General features: G+C 37.4%; 1 long non-coding RNA gene across 2 annotated transcripts in view; it reads right to left on the reverse strand.

Annotated features, from left to right (window-relative positions):
- Window positions 1-21,180, reverse strand: part of LOC308187605 — a 141,406-nt gene that overhangs the window by 21,326 nt on the left and 98,900 nt on the right. For both annotated transcript variants that reach the window (XR_013944818.1, XR_013944819.1), the window contains exons 4-5: window positions 9,656-9,903; window positions 9,010-9,139 (exon numbers count right to left, since the gene is read on the reverse strand). This is a non-coding gene — a long non-coding RNA (uncharacterized lncRNA). The remainder of the gene's footprint in view (window positions 1-9,009; window positions 9,140-9,655; window positions 9,904-21,180) is intronic.

The following is a 21,180-nucleotide window of genomic DNA, read 5'->3' on the forward strand; positions in this document are numbered from 1 at the left end:
ATCACACATGACCTGTGTCACGCAGGCTTTACATGCCTGTATGCCACTTCACTGGAGCGTGAGGATACACTTTCAAACCTCAGGATGTTACAGATTGATCTCATAGAACAATCTTATTGTTCTAATAGCATCAGGCTGTTTTGGAATACCGCAAATCATTAGATTTTACAAATAATTTTAAAATCACATCATTTTTAAAAATCTGAAATTTTAAGTGTGCTTTGCTTGAAGAAGAGCTCTTTTATTTTAAAACAGTAGGAGGAGTCTTCATAGCTTCCAGAAAAAACAAGATCACACAATTTTAAGCCTAAAATACTGCAGATGGTTTTTTTTATTCATTTCATATTACATTCTCATCCATCTCTGAGTAATATTGTTTTTCCATTCTCTCTGTTATTTCATTTTTCACCCTGGATTTGTTTATTTGTTTTCCAGATGATTTTTTTTTTCTTTCTGCTTCATTATCCATAGCACTCTTAAGTGCAGCATAAAAGGCAGAATTTGAGTCTAATTTTCAAACCCATTGGGGGAAAGTAATTAAGCAAAATATGTTTCTACATTCTTAATAGTATAACACCACAAACATTAGGAACACATTGATATTGTAGAGTGGCACTTAAAAAAAATGGAAGAAAGCAAATCTTATCACATGAACCTTGTGTTTGAAGCACAAGACTAGTAAAATCAGACCTTGAGGGCAAGCCAAGCTTCAAAGAACACAAGCAGAATTGATCAATACTGTAGTTAGACTCCTTTGGAAAGTTTTCTCTACCCTCTAAATTTATTGTATGAGGGGGTAACCCTAGGAGGTGCCACTGAAAGCAGTAAAACAACGTGGCTAGAGAGAGCGTGGCTTTATGCAGTCTGGCTTTTCTACAAGAACACCACATTTTTGTTAAGCGAGTACAGGGTATTGTATGCTTGTATACTTGCTCATTTTTTCGTATATTGAAAATTATTTAACAGCATATGAAAAAGAAGAAAGACCCTCAGGAGTTAGGTGCAGAAAGGGCACTGTGTCATAAAGTTCTAGTTTGCTTCTATCTAATATAACTAAATAATATAATCTTTTACATTCCCATATCAGATCCCTTTTCAAGACTGGTAAGCTTTATTTCCCCTTATTACTCTTTTGGAAAGTCACATTCCTCTAAACATTCTAAATGTCCTTATAATTTTCAGCCAAGAACTACTCCTGGTCTATTTTTATGCAACTGTTCATGTGTCAACATGTTTTTTTAGATTTTGTACCTGCTTGTCTTCTACAGAATTTGCCTGACTGTATTTATATGGAGAAATCCTCTTTACTGTCAGTCTTTATTTTGTTAAGCTTTGTTGTTGTTGTTGTTGTTGTTAAGCCATGACAAAAAGAAGCACAAAAAGAAGCATGGCCAGCAGGTTGAAGGAGGGGATTCTCTTTACTCTACTCTTGTGAGCCCTTACCTGGAGCATCACATTCAGCTCTGGGGGTCTGCAGTACAAGAAAGACATTGACCAGTTAGACTGGATTCAGAGGTCAGCCATGAAAATGATCAGAGGGCTGGAGCACCTCTCCAATGAGGAAAGGATAAGAGATTTGGGGTTATTCAGCATGGAGAGGAGAAGGCTCCAGTAAACATTATTGTGGCCTTTCCATAGATAACAAGATCTTATAAGAATTCTTATCTTATAAGAATAGAGAATTATAGAATTGTAGAATATCCTGAGTTGGAGGGGACTCAACAGGATCATCAAGTCCAACTCCAGGCTCAACATAGGACTACCTAAAAATTAAACCATGAGAGTGTTGTCCAAACACTTCTTGAACTCCAGCAGGCTCGGTGCCATGACCACTTCCCTGGGGAGCCTGTTCCAGTGCCCAGCCACCCTCTCAGTGAAGAACCTTTTCTTAACATCCATCCTGAACCTCTAATGGACACTAGTTTTATGTCCTTCTTATATTGTGGTGCTCAAAGCTGCACATAGTACTCGAGATGAGGCTGCACCAGTGTAGAGCAGAGTGGGACAATCACTTCCCTCGATCATCTAGCAATGCTGCCCTTGATACAAGGATATGGTTGGCCCATTTGGCAGCCAAGGCACACTGCTGACTCCTATTGATCTTGCCATCAACCAGAAACCCACATCTCCTTCTGCAGAGCTGATCTATGGCCTGTTGTCCCCCAGTCTGTACCCAGCCTCTCGTCCCTCAGTCTACCCTCAAGGGAGTCAACAGTTCCTCCCAATTTAGTATAATCTTCAGTCTCTGGATAGTTGTTCTATTATGGAAATAATTAAATGGACTATTCAAAATATCATGCAAATATTTCTGGAAAGAGTTCTGCTGTAATGATCTATTCAATATGGTTATAGAACTTCTTTTCAGGAACTTTCCTTGGAATCAAACATAATTCACATATGTTTAAAGAATGTGATAAAGAATTACACAGAAGAGAGAGGCTGGTTTTATATGTTACAATACTGATAAATACTTCCTATTTTCAGTATGACCTTTTATATGACATATGCATCTCTTCTCATTTAAAAATATCCATCACCTGAACTGTTTGTTAAATTACAAAAGATGGGAAACAGTTTGCAAAACTCTTTTACCAGGACTCTTTTGGAAAATGGAAGAATTTTTATAATCAATTTGACCATCATGGATTATGACTATGCCATGTGGGCATCTGTACAGCATAAATAACAGTATTTAAACTTCCAATATATTAGAATCATAGAATCATAAAATCATTAAGGTTACTTACAATACGTTTGTTACACTTTTAGTCTGTTTTATTAAAACAGTAGTGTGATGCCAAATATTTTAATGTTACCTTAACTAATGTCACTAACATATATCATGTCAGATGTTTTCTCCAGCTTTTTGGACATTGTCTATTCCTTGAACATAACCAAAAAATAGCCAAGCAGGTCCATCAACATTTCAGTATCTTTAGAAGTATTCTTTTTGTTTTTCCACCAGAGAATTTAGCTTGATTGTTCATACACTGTAATACTATCATATCTTATTTCTGGTCTAGCTTTTCTAGCATTTTCTAAACAATAGGGAAGAGTGAAGCATTTGTGTCACATGGCACAGAGGAAATGTACTGTTTATCTAAATCAATATTTCTTGTCCTTTCTCTGCACAGTATATCATTAATTTTTCTATTTCTATAATGTTATAATAGAGAGTTCCTCTTGTGATAAAAGGTTGTAAAAGCTGCTGCATCTCCTTATACAGACCAGCTGTCCTCCAAAACAGGGTAAATACAGAGGATAACCACAGAAACATGCTTTCCTTATAGAATGCCGTTAACAGTGACACAATTATACATCTGGACTCTACCTTACAATCACCAGTGCTGCACATATCTCATCTATTCTTATATCTATTACTGACAGGAATATGAACCTCTGATCTGAAAATTCTCCTTTAATTTTTGAAAAAAAAAAGAAAAAAAAAACTCTAGAAAAATATCCCTAGCTACTGAAAGGCAGCTTGTTGGCTGAGTTAAGCAGGAGGGAAGTCTGCATTTAATCAGTTCTGCCCTCATTACTGCAGTCAGTGGAAATTATAGTTGGCTGCAGGGGACAAGAGGATAATTTGTCCAGCCAAGAAAAGAAATTAAACACCCAAACCCCCAAAATGATAACATTGCAATATGATTATATGAGAAGATTAACCATCTCAAAAATAGGACAAAAAATTTAGTGGGCGTGAAAAGAAGCAAAACAAAACACAAAGGAGTAGAAAAATACTAATTTTATGTACTATTTTCAAGTTCTGAGATCAATATCTATCAAGAACTTGCATGTCTATTTTGTTATAATTTTCCATATGTTTATATTCCTTTATCTTAACACTTGCGCACACAGTTAAGCACTTCATTAAAAAAGGCATTTACGAAACAGAGATTGTTTGTACTACCTTCCAACAAGCTGAAATGCCTGAAGCACTGAACTCCATTTGGTAGACATGTAATAGTGTGTTCTAATTTTTACCTGAAACAGATAGCCCAAAGATTTAAAATGCCATTGGGATCAATCTATTGTTGAAATGTGTTTTTCAGATAGTACCATTTAAGAACAGTCATGCCAAATAAGCTTAAAGATTTCTGATATCATTGTAATAATCATAATATTACAATCATCACAAAAACTGTCTTGGGATTCTTTTATTGGTCTTGGTAAAAACTAGTCATTTCAGAATTAAGGTTGAAACTAATTTTAAAATTTCATAACACTATACAACCAAGGTAAGATAGCTTGAAGAGACCTTGGTTATTAGAGACAGAGACCTCTGCAAGGGCAAAGTGATGATAAGTAGGAAGGAGAGAGCCTTAAGGGAATAAGGTGGATAATAAGATTTGTTGTTTGTTTGTTTTTAACTAGAATATTAATGTACTTAAGCATATACAAACAAATGACAGGTATTTGGGCAATAAGTAACTCAGATGAGCTACTGGTAGTGACTGTTTTGAGATGTAAAAATCAGATTCAGACACCATAAGTCCCAAAGTTAAAGAATCTTCAGATATTGCTTCTGGGCTTGGTTTCATCAGTAACAGTAGATGAGATACGTGACAGATGACCTGAGCTAGGGATCGTAACAGAGCCCAGATAAGAAAGTTTAACGAAAAATATTTCTTTAAGGAGTTACGATATGAAAGAAATAGGAAAAAAAAAAAAAAAAAAGGAAAGTGTTGCTAAGTTACTTTGAAAGCTTTTCAGACAGCTTTTTCTTCCCAACAAACACAATGTTATTGCAAAATGCCTCTTTCGTGAAACCTTTGGTCTGTTGAAACTGTTTCCCTCTTGGTGTATTTTTTTAATATATTTTTTATCATTATTATTATTATCACCTGCTGCTAAACACCACCTAACCATTCAGTGTCAGTTAAAGGGCTGTGCCTCAATGCCCACGGATTGACCCAGTGCTCTTCCTTCCCAGCCCAGCCTCCTAGCCACCCTGGCTCCTTCTGTCCCCATGGCTGCACCAATAATACCTCCAGTGTGGCCACCTCCAGAATATGCCTCCTCCTCACAGATTTGTTCATACAGCACCCCAATGATAGCCACCAGACTGCATAGTGAATGTGCTCAGCCAGCTGAGGTCTCATACATCCTGGAGAATATGGTTTGTCCTGTGGCTGCACTGATAGGCTTTCGTTCAACAGGCCAGTCAGGCTGGTCTGAAATGCAGCATACATCTACTCATGGGTGAATTTATTCCTCAATATTTTTTTTTCAACTGGGGAAATGCCATTTTTTTCAAAATGCCTGTTGACAGTGCACTGCCACACAATTCCGTGCATAGGGATTGGGGGGGTCATCTCCAAGCATGTGGAGGATAAGAAAGTGATCAGGAGTAGTCAGCACGGATTCACCAAGAGGAAATCATGCTTAACCAACCTGATAGACTTCAGTGACGGAATGACTAGTTGGGTAGATGAGGGGAGAGTGGTGGATGTAATCTGCCTTGACTTCAGCAAGGCTTTTGACACAGTCTCCCATAACATCCTCATAGACAAGCTCAGGAAGCGTGGACTAGATGAGTGGACAGTGAGGTGGACTGATAATTGGCTGGATGGAAGAGCTCAGAGTTGTGCATAGTGGTGGTCTAGTTGGAGGCCTGTAGCTAGTGGTGTCCCCCAGGGGTAAGTACTGGGTCCAGTTTTGTACGGGCTAATAGGATGATTAGAGGACTGGAGCACCTGTCATATGAGGACAGGCCGAGAGAACTGGGCCTGGTTATCCTGGGAAAGAGAAGACTGAGGGGAGACCTCATCAATGTATATAAATATCTGAGGGGAGGGTGTCAAGAGGATGGAGCCAGGCTCTTTTCAGTTGGGCCAAGCGACAGGAAGGGAGTCAACAGGCACAAACTGAAGCACAGGAAGTTCCAGCTGAATATGAGAGGACACTTCTTTACTGTGAGGGTGACAGAGCACTGGCACACGTTGCCCAGAGAGGTTGTGGAGTGTTGTGGTTTAACCCGGCTGGCAGCTAAACACCACACAGCCGTTCGCTCACCCTCCCCCCTCCTTCTCTGGGATGGGGGAGAGAAACGGGAAAGTGAAGCCTGTGAGTTGAGATAAAGACAGTTTATTAAGACAGGAATATAATAATAACAATAATAATAATAATAGTGATAATGATAATAGTATTAATAATAATAATGTGTAAGAAACAAGTAATGCACAATGCAATTGCTCACCACCCGCTGACCGATGCCCGGCCTATCCCCGAGCAGCCGGCCCCACACCCTGGCCAGCCACCCCTATATATTGTTTAGCATGACGTCAGATGGTATGGAATACCCCTTTGGCCAGTTTGGGTCAGCTGTCCTGGGTCTGTCCCCTCCCAGCTCCTGCTGCACCCCCAGCCTGCTCGCTGGCAGGACAGAGCGAGAAGCCGAAAAGTCCTTGGCCTGGTGTAAACACTGCTCTGCAACAATTAAAACATCAGCATGTTATCAGCGCTCTTCTCATCCTAATCCAAAACATAGCACCCTACCAGCTACTAGGAGGAAAATTAACTCTGTCCTAACTGGAACCAGGACATGGAGTCTTCTCTGGAGATACTCAAAACCCGCCTGGATTCCATTCTGCACAATGTGCTCTAGGTGATCCTGCTTGGCAGGGGTGTTGGACTAGATGATCTTCAGAGGTCCCTTCCTACAAATACTACAAAACCCAATTCTGTTGAGGCTGAAAGGGCATTAGAAGAAAGACAATGATTGCTACTCATTCAAAAACTGTCACTTCAGAAAGTGAGATGTGGGAAATAAGTTAGGCATACTTGAGCTGTTAGATATGGCCATATGCTTAATTACCTAACAAAGCAATCTTTCCAATCTAAAACATGGTTTGCAAGTAGTTTTTTTCCCACTGTCCACTTTATTTACTCCACGAAACAACCCCAACAAACAATGTAGCACTGCCCAAAAACTCAGCTGAACTTGCTATAGGAATATGACTAATTAAGGTGGTCTCTCTATCCCAAAGGGACCTACCCTGTCTTCACTGTGGCAGTGAGTGTGCTGCAGCATCCTGCTAGAGAGGCAGTACATCAGGTCCTGGGAAGAGATGCTAAAGAGACAACTGGCCTGTGGTACAGGTCCCTGAATCACACCTACTCTGCTCTAGGCTTTTTCTGTCTTTCCTGCAACTGGTGGTGAAACTTGCAAAAGTATAAAATAAATTCAAAAGTAAAACAGAAAAGGATTAAATCTTTTATGAATGGTTACTGAATGCTGAATACCAAATACTGAATACATCTGTCAATTGAGCTGGCCCTGCCTAGTCAAAACTGTTACATAGTGTAGAAGGGGATGAAGTCCCCATAGTGCACATAAACAACATGCTGGGGAAGGCAGTTTGGGCTATTCCTGCCTTGACAAAATCAAACCCATCCATGGGATTGCTTTTGCACAAGGACCTGGGTGTACTTGGTGGGTAATGTGTTATTATGAGGAAGTCCAATGTGTACCTTGAGGGGATGAGAATAGCCAGTGATCTGAATTGTATATTAACTGCTATATATAATGTCGTATGCCATCACTACTATGGTTGATATGTCATACCAATGGTATTACAGCAAGAGTCACCCAAATTAATGAAGAATGAATCATGTATCTGGGCAAACACGTTGTGATGTTTTAGTTGTTGCAGAGCAGTACTTACACAGAGCAGAGGAGTTTTCAGCTTCTCATGCCGCCCTGCCAGCGAGGAGGCTGGGTGTGCTCAAGGAGCTGGGAGGGGACAGAACCACGACAGCTGACCCAAACTGGCCAAAGGGATATTCCATGACATATAGTGTCATGCTGAACAATTAAACTGTAAGGTAGTTGGCCAGGGTGGGGGGACTGCTACCGCTTGGGCATCAGTCTGCTGATGGTGAGCAATTGCACTGTGTATCACTTGATTTGTTTATTCTTTTTTGTTGTTATTGTTTCTTTTTTAAAAAATTTTTGTTTACTTTTTTGTTATTGTTGTTTCCTCTTTCTTATTAAACTGTCCTTATGTCAACCCACAAGTTCTTGCACTTTCAATTTTCACCCCGCAGAATGGGGGGAGCAAGCAAACGGCTGTGTGGTGTTTAGCTGCCTGCCAGCTTAAATCACAACAGTCTTTTTGGCATGGTATGCATTGCTGGTGTGAGTCAGCTAGCCAACTGGTAGACTCCACTAATGTAGTCTAAACTAATAATCATATTTCCTGTAAAATTCATGTTAATAGAAGGAATGTGTAGAATACAACAAATATAGTTTGAGAAAAAGTTTCTTACAAGGGCAAAATGAATTGCACAGTAGAAGAACACTTTCTATAAAAATGACTACAAAAGAAAGCTATTTTGTATTAGAAAAACAAACCAGCATGTCTAAATTGAGGGAAATTATTCATATTCATAGTGTAATACCATAATAAACGGTATTTACTCAAGGATATAATAATTATCTGTTTAACTTAAGTAGCTGCTTTAATATGTCTACATCCTTTTTGAACCAAACAATAAACTACAGAGAAAAATGCAGAAATAATTTTTTAATACACAGGTAGAAAATTGTGTAGTACAGAGTCCTAAGTTTAATACGAAAATCTGCCACACATTGAAGATATGTATTCTTACAAAAGTAGGCGTGCTTTTGCTAGATTGTCATGTACTTTCAAGATGAATAGCATAATGGGATGTATTAAACTTAGTATTAACATTCTCCTAAGTCCATCCACTTTAACTACCAATGAGATATTATAAGGATGAGGAGGGGATGAGAGGCAGAGGAGAAAGAATCTATTCTGGCAAGGAAGTCATGTCAGAAGAGCTCCTGAAGCAAGTTTAAAAAAAAACAAACAAAATGCTTGTGTGACTAACCTTAGAAAAATGTGTAGCCAGTTAAATGATCTGGAAACCAACTTAATTATTTTGGAAGCTGCATCAGACTAAGGTATACAAAGCAGTCAGATATACCTTGCTGTAAGAATATACAACAGTATAAACTTTACCAAGACAATTTAAAATTACCTATGCGTAGAATCATGCTGATTGCTGACCACATTGGCTCTGATCCTGAAAAGCATTTGAGCATGTAATTGATTTTAATTGCGCAGGTCTCCGTTCTTGTTTAACACGGCTTGAGACTCAGGTTCATGTCCTGCAATACATTATGGAATCAAGGACTTAAGGAACTTGTCTAAGTAAATTACAGTAAAAACAACACATGGCTTTGTTTACATTAAAACAAACACAGTTTTGGCAATGAATTTTGAGACTTTCATTTAATGCAATTGCTTTCAGATCACATACGAATAACTTTAGGGAAGTGTGGAACTAGCAGTTGGGTCACAACTACATAGCAACTGAAGGCTCACAGCTTGTCAAAATGTGTTATGTCTGGTAAATCATCCAAAAAAATGAAAGTTTTTATTGAAGCCTAGGGGAAATGTCTTTAAAAAAAAAATTATCCTTCCTTTTTTTTAAATTCTTTGGTAAATGCCAACTGAAATGATTATGTATTTGAAATTACATTTGTTAACCCAGGCATCACTTTTCACTTTTTCTTCTCCTTGCAGGCATATGATCTACATCCTCAGGCATCTTATCATGGGTTCAGTCAATCCTACCTACTATAGTCATGGTTAAAAAAGGAAATCTTCAGTTTCATGCTTACCTGTAAATGTTGCTTTTCCTCTCAGAGGAAATGGAGGTATGATAAACTCTCTTCAACAGCTTTAAAGCATTCTTTTGACACAGTACCATGAAAAAAAAATGTTTTAAAAAGTTGCATTCTTTAGTGTTGAATAATATGCGTATGTATGTGTGCTTCTGTGTTTTCTGCTACGTATTTCCTTTTCTACTTTTCTTTTTTTCCTCATGGTTTAAGTCCAGTGTATGAAAAGATGTATCAGATGCTTTTATCTGAAAGAAAGGAGGAGAGGAAAAAGCATAGAAGCCTGTAAGATTTTAGAAATAACAAATAACATACTTAGCAAGAGGGAAAGACAAAAAGTTGAAAATGTCAGAAAATGCTACTGCTTTTGTTCTTAATGGTAAAAGCATGTTTAAAACAACAACAACAAAAAAACTTTTCCTGAGATTGGCAGCTGTCTTTCTCCACTTTTTCTCCACTCTGAACAATGGTAAATAAAGAAGAATGTAACTTTCATTCAAAGAATGCTTAGGCATATTTAGATGATAAAGTAGACATACTTACATTTAAAAGTCCCAAGGTTAAATAATGCAAGTTGTTTCATACTTGTTTCATAACTTTCTAAGCCTCTGCAGTTCCTATTCATTCTATTATGTTAGATATCAAGAAAACCATATACAATTCCATGATCCAATTATGATTACTAGCAAGTCACACATTGTTACAGTACTAGCAAACAGTTACTTCCAGGGAACCAAGTTTTAAACCATTTATCAGGTAGACTTACTCCACTCTGCTGTCTTCATATACAGGTATTTTATCAGATACCTCTGCCAGACTCCCCTGAAAAACTTTTAAATCATGGGGAGATAGACATAACTGATTAAATGTTTCAACCTAACCCTCACATTCAGATGCTCTGGATGAAGAAGTAAATAGTATTTTCTTTATTTAAACAGCCAGTCATTCAAAGTCCCCTTATTCTTTTCTTGATTAGTAGTATCTCTCATCTCATTTCTGTGAGATAGCGAAGCACAGGTAACATGTCATTTATTGGTATCTTCCTACAGGCGAAATTTAGGTAACCTTAATCACTAAAGATGAATCCTCCATCTCTATCTTCTAGTGGATTTAAATTCATATCTCACTGAGTTCAGGTTATACATCTTCATCCCATTAGAATTTGATCAGTTTTCTCAAAATATTCACCCCAAAAACCCAACAGTCAGTAATACTTTTTACACAATACTTGTTCCTCCAAGTAATGTGTAAAATGGGTGTCATAAACTCATTGAGGCCTGTTAAGTCTGAGGTCAAAGAAACTGGTCAGCAACTTTTAACTCCATAGAACATGTGAATATAAGTTCTTGGCAAAAAGCAGATTTTGATACATTTTGAGTAATGGACATCAGCCTGCATCATATGTGGCCATCCAGACCTTAATTTCAGCAGCAGTTTGGAGTTACACTAGATGTAAGCCAAAGTTTCGGAGTCCGTGAGAGCATACTAACAGGACTCTGAAAATGGGTGGAAATATAATGCCTCGACCTCTTCTGACACAAGTGCTGCGGCAGACATTTAGGGAGCTAACTAAGAAAACTTGTTTGGGGTAAAAAATGCTATGATTTAAAAAATAAATAACTCTAACTCTGTTCCTACAGTTAGTTCACCACACTGACAGATGCATACCTGCAACAGTTCAAGGAGGTCATTGGGGGAGGAGTACACATTGGTTTTTAATAGCTCACTCTGATTTTGAAACTACGACATTAATTATATTAGACCTTATTTAAAATACCTCTAATGATATTCATTCAAATAACCAAAAATGGTCCCAGAATCATACTCTCTGCTGAAAATAACTATTCTATAATGAGTAATGCTAGCTTACCAATAGAGAAATGATGGTTCTATTATTGGAGAGTTATCTTAGATCTATGACAAAATTAGCCTTCATTTTAAAATTAAATAATATTAAGATTTTTTATTTTTTTAACCTCTAATCCAAATCCCATATACTTTCTCTCTTTTTTACTCATAGTACACAAATGTACTTAGAGAACAAAAGATGGTTATCTTTTCCTGAAAGCTACAAAGTCTTTAGGAAAACAATAATCTTATAGATATTCTTGATACTTTTTGAAAAGATCTGTTCACAGAAGATTTGACAATTCATGCTTTAAAGTTTTTGTCCATCTCTCCTTTGTATACAATCATTTTCCTCTTTTTTTTTGATAGAAGCTGTGTCTTTTTTTTTTTTTTTAGGAAAATTCTGGAGCACATATTACTTAATTTTTAAAATCATTTTAAAAGATAACAGGTGTGATCGCAAGTATTCAAAAATTATCCTACGACACACAAGCTGAATACAGTGTTAATAATTGTGTACTAAGGAGTGGAGGCAGAAATTACATTTTTGTGTCATCCCTGTCAGAATTAAAGAATTTTTTTTTTTTTTAATGTAGTGTGTGTTTTCTGTTTTGTTTTTAAGCAATCTGAGATGGTTAGATATCACAGAATCCCTTTAACTATCATATGCTGGTTAATCAATTTCATAAGTTTCATCTTTGGGGTTCTTTTTGATCTTCAGGTTTCCTCCTAGCTAACAGTTGTTTGGAGAGTATTTTCCTTAAATACTGAGGACAGAAATAAAATTTTTCTTTGAGGATTTCTTCTTTATCCATTTTCCTTAGGGTTTCTGCTAACATAGATTAAAGGCAGTAATCTAGTTTATGGGATTTCTACATACTCGTGGGAAAGAAGAATATAATAGGATATTAATGTTTTCCTCATATGCAAATGCAAAAAAAAACGAGAAGGTTGATTTTCTTTCTTTATTCTCTTTTTTCCAATATATGTTGTAGGAGGAAAGCTATTTGATACTATAGTTTTGTATGATTCAGAGCTATGACTCACCTGGAACTGAACTCTTTAAAAAGCTTCGTATTCATAACACATAAACAGGTTGTTTATATACCTAGTAAAATCTAGAGATTGGAGGCACATATGAAAAAGAAAAGCTTTAGGGTGAACTCAAGGGACTTTTTACATTATTATTATTTGGATTTCTCCTTATATCTTTATCTTTCTTTCAGAACAAAAGGAGTAGTACTTTTTTATTTTTTCACTTACACTACCACTTTCAACAACAGCCATTGCTGTGGCAGGATGCTAAAACAGTTAATGCTGAAGGAACAGAAAGCTATATTAACACGTAAAACCCATAAAATACCACAATTAGAAAACAGACCAGGCAATAAAGCCCATTTTTGTCGCTTCTTTTCTTAAATGTATGCACAGTTTGCTTTTTCTTCCTCTGGAAAACCTAGTCACTAATCTTAATTACATTCCCTAAAAAGACTGTTATGGAAAACAGAGTGTATTAAATGAAGAAGACTATCACATTGCTTCATAGGAATAAAGAAGGATTATCCACAGTTAATCGAAATGGCCTCCTCTGTACCATATTATGTTCTAAAGATTAAAATATATTTCAGCATGTGCTTGATAGAACCTTAGAGGCCATGTTAAGGGTAATAGTAGGAGAAGAATTCTGACAGAGACATTACGAGGAAGCACAATCTCATAGTTCACACACAGAAATTAAATATTGAAGACTACTTCCATGTACTTTACCGATCTGTGTAAATTTGGGTTCAAAACAGAAATCATCTCTATGTCACTTCCATTTTGTTTGTTTACTCTTTGAGGCAAAAGCTATTCGTATTTAAAATCTCAGAGATCACTGAGTGCATCAGGCACTAAAATAGTACAACGGTCCCTAACTTTAATCATAAAATACAATTTTTTTCAGATTGCCTTTTGCATTAATGTTGTCTATTATGTGTGCTGCATGAATGTGAACTACTTGTTCATACCCTCTTCGGGAGGGTTTTAATAAATTCTGATTCAGCTTAACTATGCAGACCATGGGGTAGCTAAAAACTGGACTCTACTTCTTAAAACTGAACTCATGAGCAGCCCATCTGAATAATTTGACAGTTTGAGCACAGGGGAGGTTTATATGAAGACTATTCCATTGTGTTTGCAAATTGAAGTTAATTTTCCAAAAAATAAGTGAAACTCACGTCATTACTTGCATCTAAAAAGTAAAAATAAAAATAAATCACAAGCTAGTCCACAGTAAAAGAACTGAATTTCACATTATTAATGCATTGTATCTTATGAAAAAAAAATAATAATGAATTTTGTTTTGATTTATTACTAACTTAAGTCTTTAAATTATAGAATCACAGAATCACAGAATGGACAAGGTTGGAAGGGACCTCTGAAGATCATCTAGTCAACTCCCCTGCCAAGCAGGATCACCTTGAGCACATTGCACAGGATGGAATCCAGGTGGCTTTTGAATATCTCCACAGCCTCTCTGAGCAACGTGTGCCAGTGCTCTGTCACCCTCACAGTAAAGAAGTGCCCTCTCATATTCAGCTGGAACTTCCTGTGCTTCAGTTTGTGCCTGTTGACTCCCTTCCTGGCTAGGCACAACTGAAAAGAGACTCGTTCCATCCTCTTGACAACCTCCCTTCAGTTATGTATATACATTGATGAGGTCTCCCCTCAGTCTTCTCTTTTCCAGGCTAACTAGGCCCAGTTCTCTCGGCTTGTCCTCATACAATAGGTGCTCCAGTTCTCTACCATCTCAGTAGCCCTCCTCTGTACTCACTCCAGTAGCTCTATGTTCCTCTTGTACTGAGGAGCTCAGAACTGGAAACAGGTGAACTGGACTCCAGGTGTTGCCTCACCTCCAGGTGTTGCCTCACCAGGGCTGCGTAGATCACCAGGGGGAGGATCACCTCCCTTGACGGGCTGGCAACACTCTTCTGAATGCAGCCCTGGATACCATCGGCCTTCTTGGCCACAAGGGCACATTGCTGACTTATGGTCAGCCTGCTGTCCACCATGACTCCCAGGTCCCTCTCTCTGCAGAGCTACTCTCCAACAAGACACACACACACAGAGACACACACACACGCACACAGAGCCTGTACCGGTTCTTGGGGGGATCTTGGGGTTATTCCTCTCCAGGTGCAGGACCCTGCACTTGCTTTTGTTGAACTTCATGAAGTTCCTCTCATCCCAACCCTCCAGCCTGCCCAGGTCCCTCTGAACGGCAGCACAGCCCTCTGGGGTATCAGCCACTCCTCCCAGCTTTGTGTCATCAGCAAACTTGCTGAGGGTGCGCTCTGTTCCATAGTTCAGGTTGTTGATGAATAAGTTGAGTAGCACTGGACCCAGTACTGACCCCTGGAGGACACTGCTAGCTACAGGCCTCCAACTAGACTGCACCACTGAGCACAACCCTCTGAGCTCTGCCATCCAGCCAATTATCAATACACCTCACTGTTCACTCATCTAGGCCGCACTTCCTGAGCTTGTCTATGAGGATGTTATGGGAGATGGTGTCAAAAGCCTTTCTGAATTAAGGTAGACCATATCCACTGCTCTCCCCTCATCTACCCAACTAGTCATTCCATCACTGAAGGCTATCAGGTTGGTTAAGCATGATTTCCCCTTGAAAATATGTTTGCTTCTCCAGTGTCCCACATAACTTCAGGGTTGCCAGAACATTTACCCTACTTATGAGACCAATCTACCATTCCTAGCTACTAACTAATATTAAGGTGGATTTTTTTGCCTAGTCGTGGTCTTCTTTCAATCTTTTCTCTTTCAGTAATGTCAGATATTAAAGCATACTTTCACTATAATTGATTTAAAAAAAAAAAAAACAGAATTTATAATTTGCCAGCAAGGTCAGATGTTTATCTTTCTGCTACCAACCATTGCAAGCTATTGTTATCTCTTCCTTACAGATGCATCTGAAAACTGGCTTTCTCAAACCGATCACAATATAGAGAGCTGTAAACTAGAGCACAGGAGGAATGACCACTACAAGCACAGCCTGTGGTGAGTACTAACTGGGGTTGAAAAGGTTTTAATATTCCCAGCAGTTGTTGTTACCGTCCAGAGAAAGAGGCTGCAGGTCAGCATGGTCAGAATAGGAAACAGTAACAGCTTGAATGAGTTACTGGGAGAAATGAGATTACCCTGAAACCAGAATCTCTCTCTAGAGTTCTGATAGTGGTCATTTACCTTTTCTGTTGTACAATTATTTAATAGCAGTTGATAAACGTCACAAAACAAATGAAAGGCTTTTGCATATAAGGGAAAAGAGAATTCATAATTCTGTGTATTATTCTGTCTCCCATGGGAAATGAACAAAACACTGCAGCTATGGGAACAAAAGCCACAGGACCAGTGAGAGAGAAATAAAAGGAACATAACTCTTGGACTTTGTGATTAAGGAAATTACCTAGAATTAGCAAGATCTTGCTTCTAATTTCTGGTTTCAAGGCAATGAAACTCTGTGATTTGCATAAGGACCAAATGCTGCCATTTCTCAACTTTCTGTCACCTTTCAAACTTATTTGTGGTTACACAAAAAAATTCAGACTCTCAGGATATACAGAGCAAGTATTCCACTTGTCTACTTTGCTTAGCAGACCCCTGTACTTTAACCATACAGAAGATACTCTATTCCTATGTGTGTTTTTTTAGAAGGAGAGGCCCTACTCACCAGTCTTGAAAAAGGACTCAATGCTAGCTGCAGGTCACTCCTTTCCTTTTGCTGGGAAGCATTCAGTTGTCTTTCAACAGTGTTTTTTTTTTTTTCTTATAGAAAACTTCAAAATCTAGTTGCATGCATTGCCCTAGTAGGACCTGCTGTCTGCTTTTCAGGCATCAGGAGCTGTATGCTAGAAAAAAATTATCACTTTTCCAAAAGAAAACCATTTTCCAAAATGGTTAATCTTAACTGTCAAGATGCATTTTGCACCATTCTAGGGGAGTATTTCACCAGCACATACAAACATCTTACTCAAAGCAAACTAAGTCAGTGGGAGACTTTTCATTTACTTCATCCAGCTCATTACATGACTACTGGTGACAGCAGCTGAAAACAAAAGTAATGTAACATGTCAATTTTAAAAGCCACTTTTTAAACATTTTTACATATCTCTTCATTCTGTTCTGCCCATCATAGCTGTCAAGCTCAGTATCATTACTAAGACTTCTCTTAGATTTACAGCATCAATATAGAGTAGTGGATAAGTAAAAAAGCTCCCATTTTTTTTTAGCTGTCATGTCAAATAATCTTCAATCTATATTGACCAAGAGCTCTTCAGCAAGGGGAGAAAATTTGCTTGTGAAATTATTGTAGTGATGATAAACTCAAAGGCAAAGATATTTCTGAAGTGCAGATCCAAGTTCATAGAATGCTTCCTTTTTATTTTCAAACTTGTGAATCTAAAGTGCAGCAGTACAGTTCTTAAAATGTATAAATATAACCAACTATTGTTGGTTAAATTACCTTTTATTACTGAATAAGCATTTTTTACTATGAGTATAAAGACACATTCTCTGGCTTTCTTATAATAATCTCAATTTGCAAGAGCTACTGAGTCGCCTCTAAACTATTACAAATGTCCTCTTCAGAAATTATTCTGCATAGAATCAAAAATACATAACATTTGTTGAGTGAATTACCTTAATAAATCAGTTTAAATGACCACGAATCGAATAGCTTCTCTAAACATATTTGCAAATAAAAAAGAATATGTCATTATCTTGTGAAAGTGGAAATATAGTAGACAAAACATATAAGCTTGAATGTGAAACTGTTGGCTTACAAAGGCAGCTCATATATAGTCTGTTTAAAATACATTTGAAGATAAATCAGTCATGGGGCATCCCAAAATTATGCCGAAACTCTCATAACAATAATGTCTAGTCTAATCATTAAAAGTCACAAGAGGCTGAAGGATCACAATAAAAGCCTGAGGCTGCTTCACAATATTCATACTAAGACTAGGAAACCTGTCACAGTGATCAGCTCAAAAAGCTGTTAGCATGTTGCATCAATTGAGATTCATGAGATTACTGTTACCTGAAAGAGTCAGACTGGACGGCTTCTTATAATATTTGCGTGACAGAGAATATAGCTCTAGGTCTCAGTCTCTTTTGTACATGGTCAAATAGAACTTCTTTATACAAATGATGGACAAAATCTTAGACATCAGTGACAGAATTCTGTTGAAATGAAATAAAAGACCAGAAATACAATCCATATAAAAAGTTTTCAGATAAAATGGAGACAAATGATGTTCATACATACATGAAATTATGATTATTGCGTAGATTTTCTGCATCCCTATCAAAATGTTGTCATGAACCTTTTTTTTAAACAAGAGTAAGCAATTTCAAGTCATTGTAGTTGCCAATATATCTGTAAAATATATATCATCTAAAAAATATGCATAGGAATATTAAAGAATCATGCAAATTCTAATACAATGTTAGCATACCTAGCAAACATTGTAGAACAAGACTCGACAAAATGTCTGTGACTGCAAAGACCATCATTATTAGACAGCAATTCACAACAGAGGCTTGTTAACATATGCAAAATTTTACAACCTTAGGCAAGTGTTATCAATAGGTAACTTTTTAAATTTACAGACTACTGAAACACATGGCTTACTGTGGTGTAATTCTGAAAATTATTGTACAAGGTTTTACTTCATGAGAATGTATAATAGATTTTCCAGGTGATTTTGATAATGAAGACCCTTTTGAAAAGGAGACTTATATGCAAGAAGACTTTCAGTTTTTTCACTTAAATGAAAAAGTTTTAGTGAAAGATGCAAACGGCCTTGTGTAAATAAAATATACTCTTTTATGAAAAGGTGACACCATATAGTAACAGAATAATAATACAAAGGCCGCACTTAAGACTAAAAAAATATTGCTTAAACACTTGCTATTTAAAATACATGGTTTGCAAATCAAAACAAAACAAAAAACTTCAGAATTAGTTCATTTTTTTTGAAATTATGATCTGTCTTTCAAAGTTGACAATATTCAAAGCACAGCAATATGCTAAATAGCAGTAAATAACAAAAAATGAGTCTTAAACGTTGACAAACCTATTCAGATGAGTAAATGGATCTGTACATTAAACCAGGATAAATAATACTGTTCTTTTAAAGTGCTAGGAGATTTTTAGTTGCCTAGGTACTTGAGAACTTTTATATTTTTCATCTAAAGAGTGGCAGCCATACAGAATCTGAGTGCAATATTGAGGGTGGATAAACAAAAAGATAAAACTGTTCGTTGTAATATATACCTCTCCATTACTTGTATATAAGCAAAATACATTTATTTTTCACTAGCACTAAACTAGCTCTGAGGGTGAGATCAGCATCCAGTGAATTGTAAACTGTTTTCTGCTATGCCTACACTGTCCTTTGAGATCTACCACCCAAATAATGAACATGACCAACTGAGAACACTTAGTAAATAAAATATTAAATCTCTAAACCATTTAGCATGTGAAATGAAACACGATCACAGTCCAGGGTGATGCTGAAAAAATCTATAAAGTATCTATAATTCATCAATTGAACAGCAGGAATACCTGAAGCAGGGTTTTCAAAAGAAAACAATTCAATATTTTCCTATTTAAGACTGAGGAAGCATATGAAATACAGAAAGAAATGGAAGAAGTTAACCTTCAGAAAGAATACATCAGTGTGACAGGTTGGTATGTCTAAAATGTGAGAGAACTTGTGGGGCAGAAAGTAAATTCATCTCCTATGCTGCAGGAATGTTGCAAAAAGGAAAAATGTTATTTGAAGCTTTTTTAGTTTTAAAGCTTCTCTAGTAAAAGCAAGGAAGCTTGAGAAAATGTGAAGTCTATACTTGAAGTTGTTAAACATATATTGGGTGAACTTTTTAACCTGAAAATAGTGTTCTAAAAACCAGAAAACTACTGGATAATAACTCCCACATACACAGCCCACCAAACCACCCACATCTTGCTTTTCTAGCAGATTTACAAGTGCTTACAGCTCTTGTTCTGAAGGAGAGAAGCAGGGATTTAGACAATTTCTTAATGACAGAACACTTGGTAATGGTGGTTTAACAGTCGAGGAGGTTATTTTTATAAAGTGCTTTCAGAGGGTCTTTTTTTCTATTTTTTTTAACATTCTCCTATTGTCTGTAGAAGTTTGCTGCAATATTTGGAGAAAAATAGAACCGTAATGCAATCAGAATGTCAACTATAACATCATTTTAATTACAAAAGAACTGTGGTGATAACTAAGAATAACTTTGAAATGCTATTTAGATTATGCTATGACTTGCCTTTAATATATAGTCCAAAATATGTGATTTACCTTTTTTTTTTTTTTTATCAGCTCATTATGAATTCTAGTGGAAGAACCATGTCGCAATTTGCATTATTTCAAGAAGTTCTGAAACCTTGCTGCAGAAATTAAATCTAAGTATTTTGTAATAAAGTACTCCAGACAATATGGAAGAATTCTTGACAGGTTGCGTGGAAAGTGAGTATATGATAGAAAACATCCATGGGGATCTATGGGTGCTCTGTGTCAAATATCATGACAGAGCACAAAGAAAATCATATGATGGTTGATGTAATGGTTGATCTCTCTATCATTTTACAGAGAACTGAGAGAAAAAGACCCCAGACTATGAACCTAAGTACAGACAATACTAGAATTGTAACAGTGGTGACTGCAATTCTTCCTCAGACATGTCATCAAAGTACAGAAAGCTTTGTTAAGTTTTTATTGAATAGTACAGTTAAATCAGACAATGTTTGTTCAAGCTGTATAACTTGTGAAAAACATAAAATTATGAGAAGTATTTATCCTTAGCTGTGATACCCAAGACTATCTCTGTTGTCCTTCTAGTACCTAAGCAAGGTCACTCAGAGTAGCCAACAGGTCTCAGCTTTGTGACATACACGTTTGCAAGAGAGAATAAAAGAATTACAGAGGCATAGAATATCGTGAGTTGGAAGAGATCTACAAGGATCGTCGAACCCAACTCCTGGCTCCACACAGGACCACCCAAAAATCAGACCATGTGTCTGAGAGCATTGTCCAAACGCTTCTTGAACTCCAGTAGGCTCATTGCTATGACCAATTCCCTGGGGAGCCTGTTCCAGTGCCTGACCACCCTCTCAGCAAAGAAACTTGTTCTTATATCCATCCTGACCCTCCCCTGTCCCAGCTCCATGCCGTTCCCTCGGGTCCTGTCGCTGTCCCCAGAGAGCAGAGCTCAGCGCCTGCCCCTCCGCTCCCCTCGTGAGGGAGCTGCAGGCCGCCATGAGGCCTCCCCTCAGCCTGCTCTTCTCCAGGCTGAACAAATCAAGTACTTCAGCTGCTCCTCATACATCTTGCTCTCTAGACCCTTCACCATCTTTGTAGCCCTCCTTTGGACACTCTCTAATAGTTTTATTTTTCTTACATTGTGGAGTCCAAAACCCTACACAGCACTTGAGGTGAGGCCATACCAGTGCAGAGTGGAATGCCTCTGTCAAACACACTCGTCTTTTGCATTTTGCTGGTGTCATCTGGCCAAGAGCCTTTTAAAGAAAAATTCTAAAGCTGAGCACAAAGTATTCATGACTACTGAGATTACAGTGCCCTGCAGACTGACAG

The sequence above is a fragment of the Anser brachyrhynchus genome (genome assembly GCF_964034855.1).
Source record: "Anser brachyrhynchus genome assembly, chromosome: 1".
Lineage (NCBI taxonomy): Eukaryota > Metazoa > Chordata > Aves > Anseriformes > Anatidae > Anser > Anser brachyrhynchus.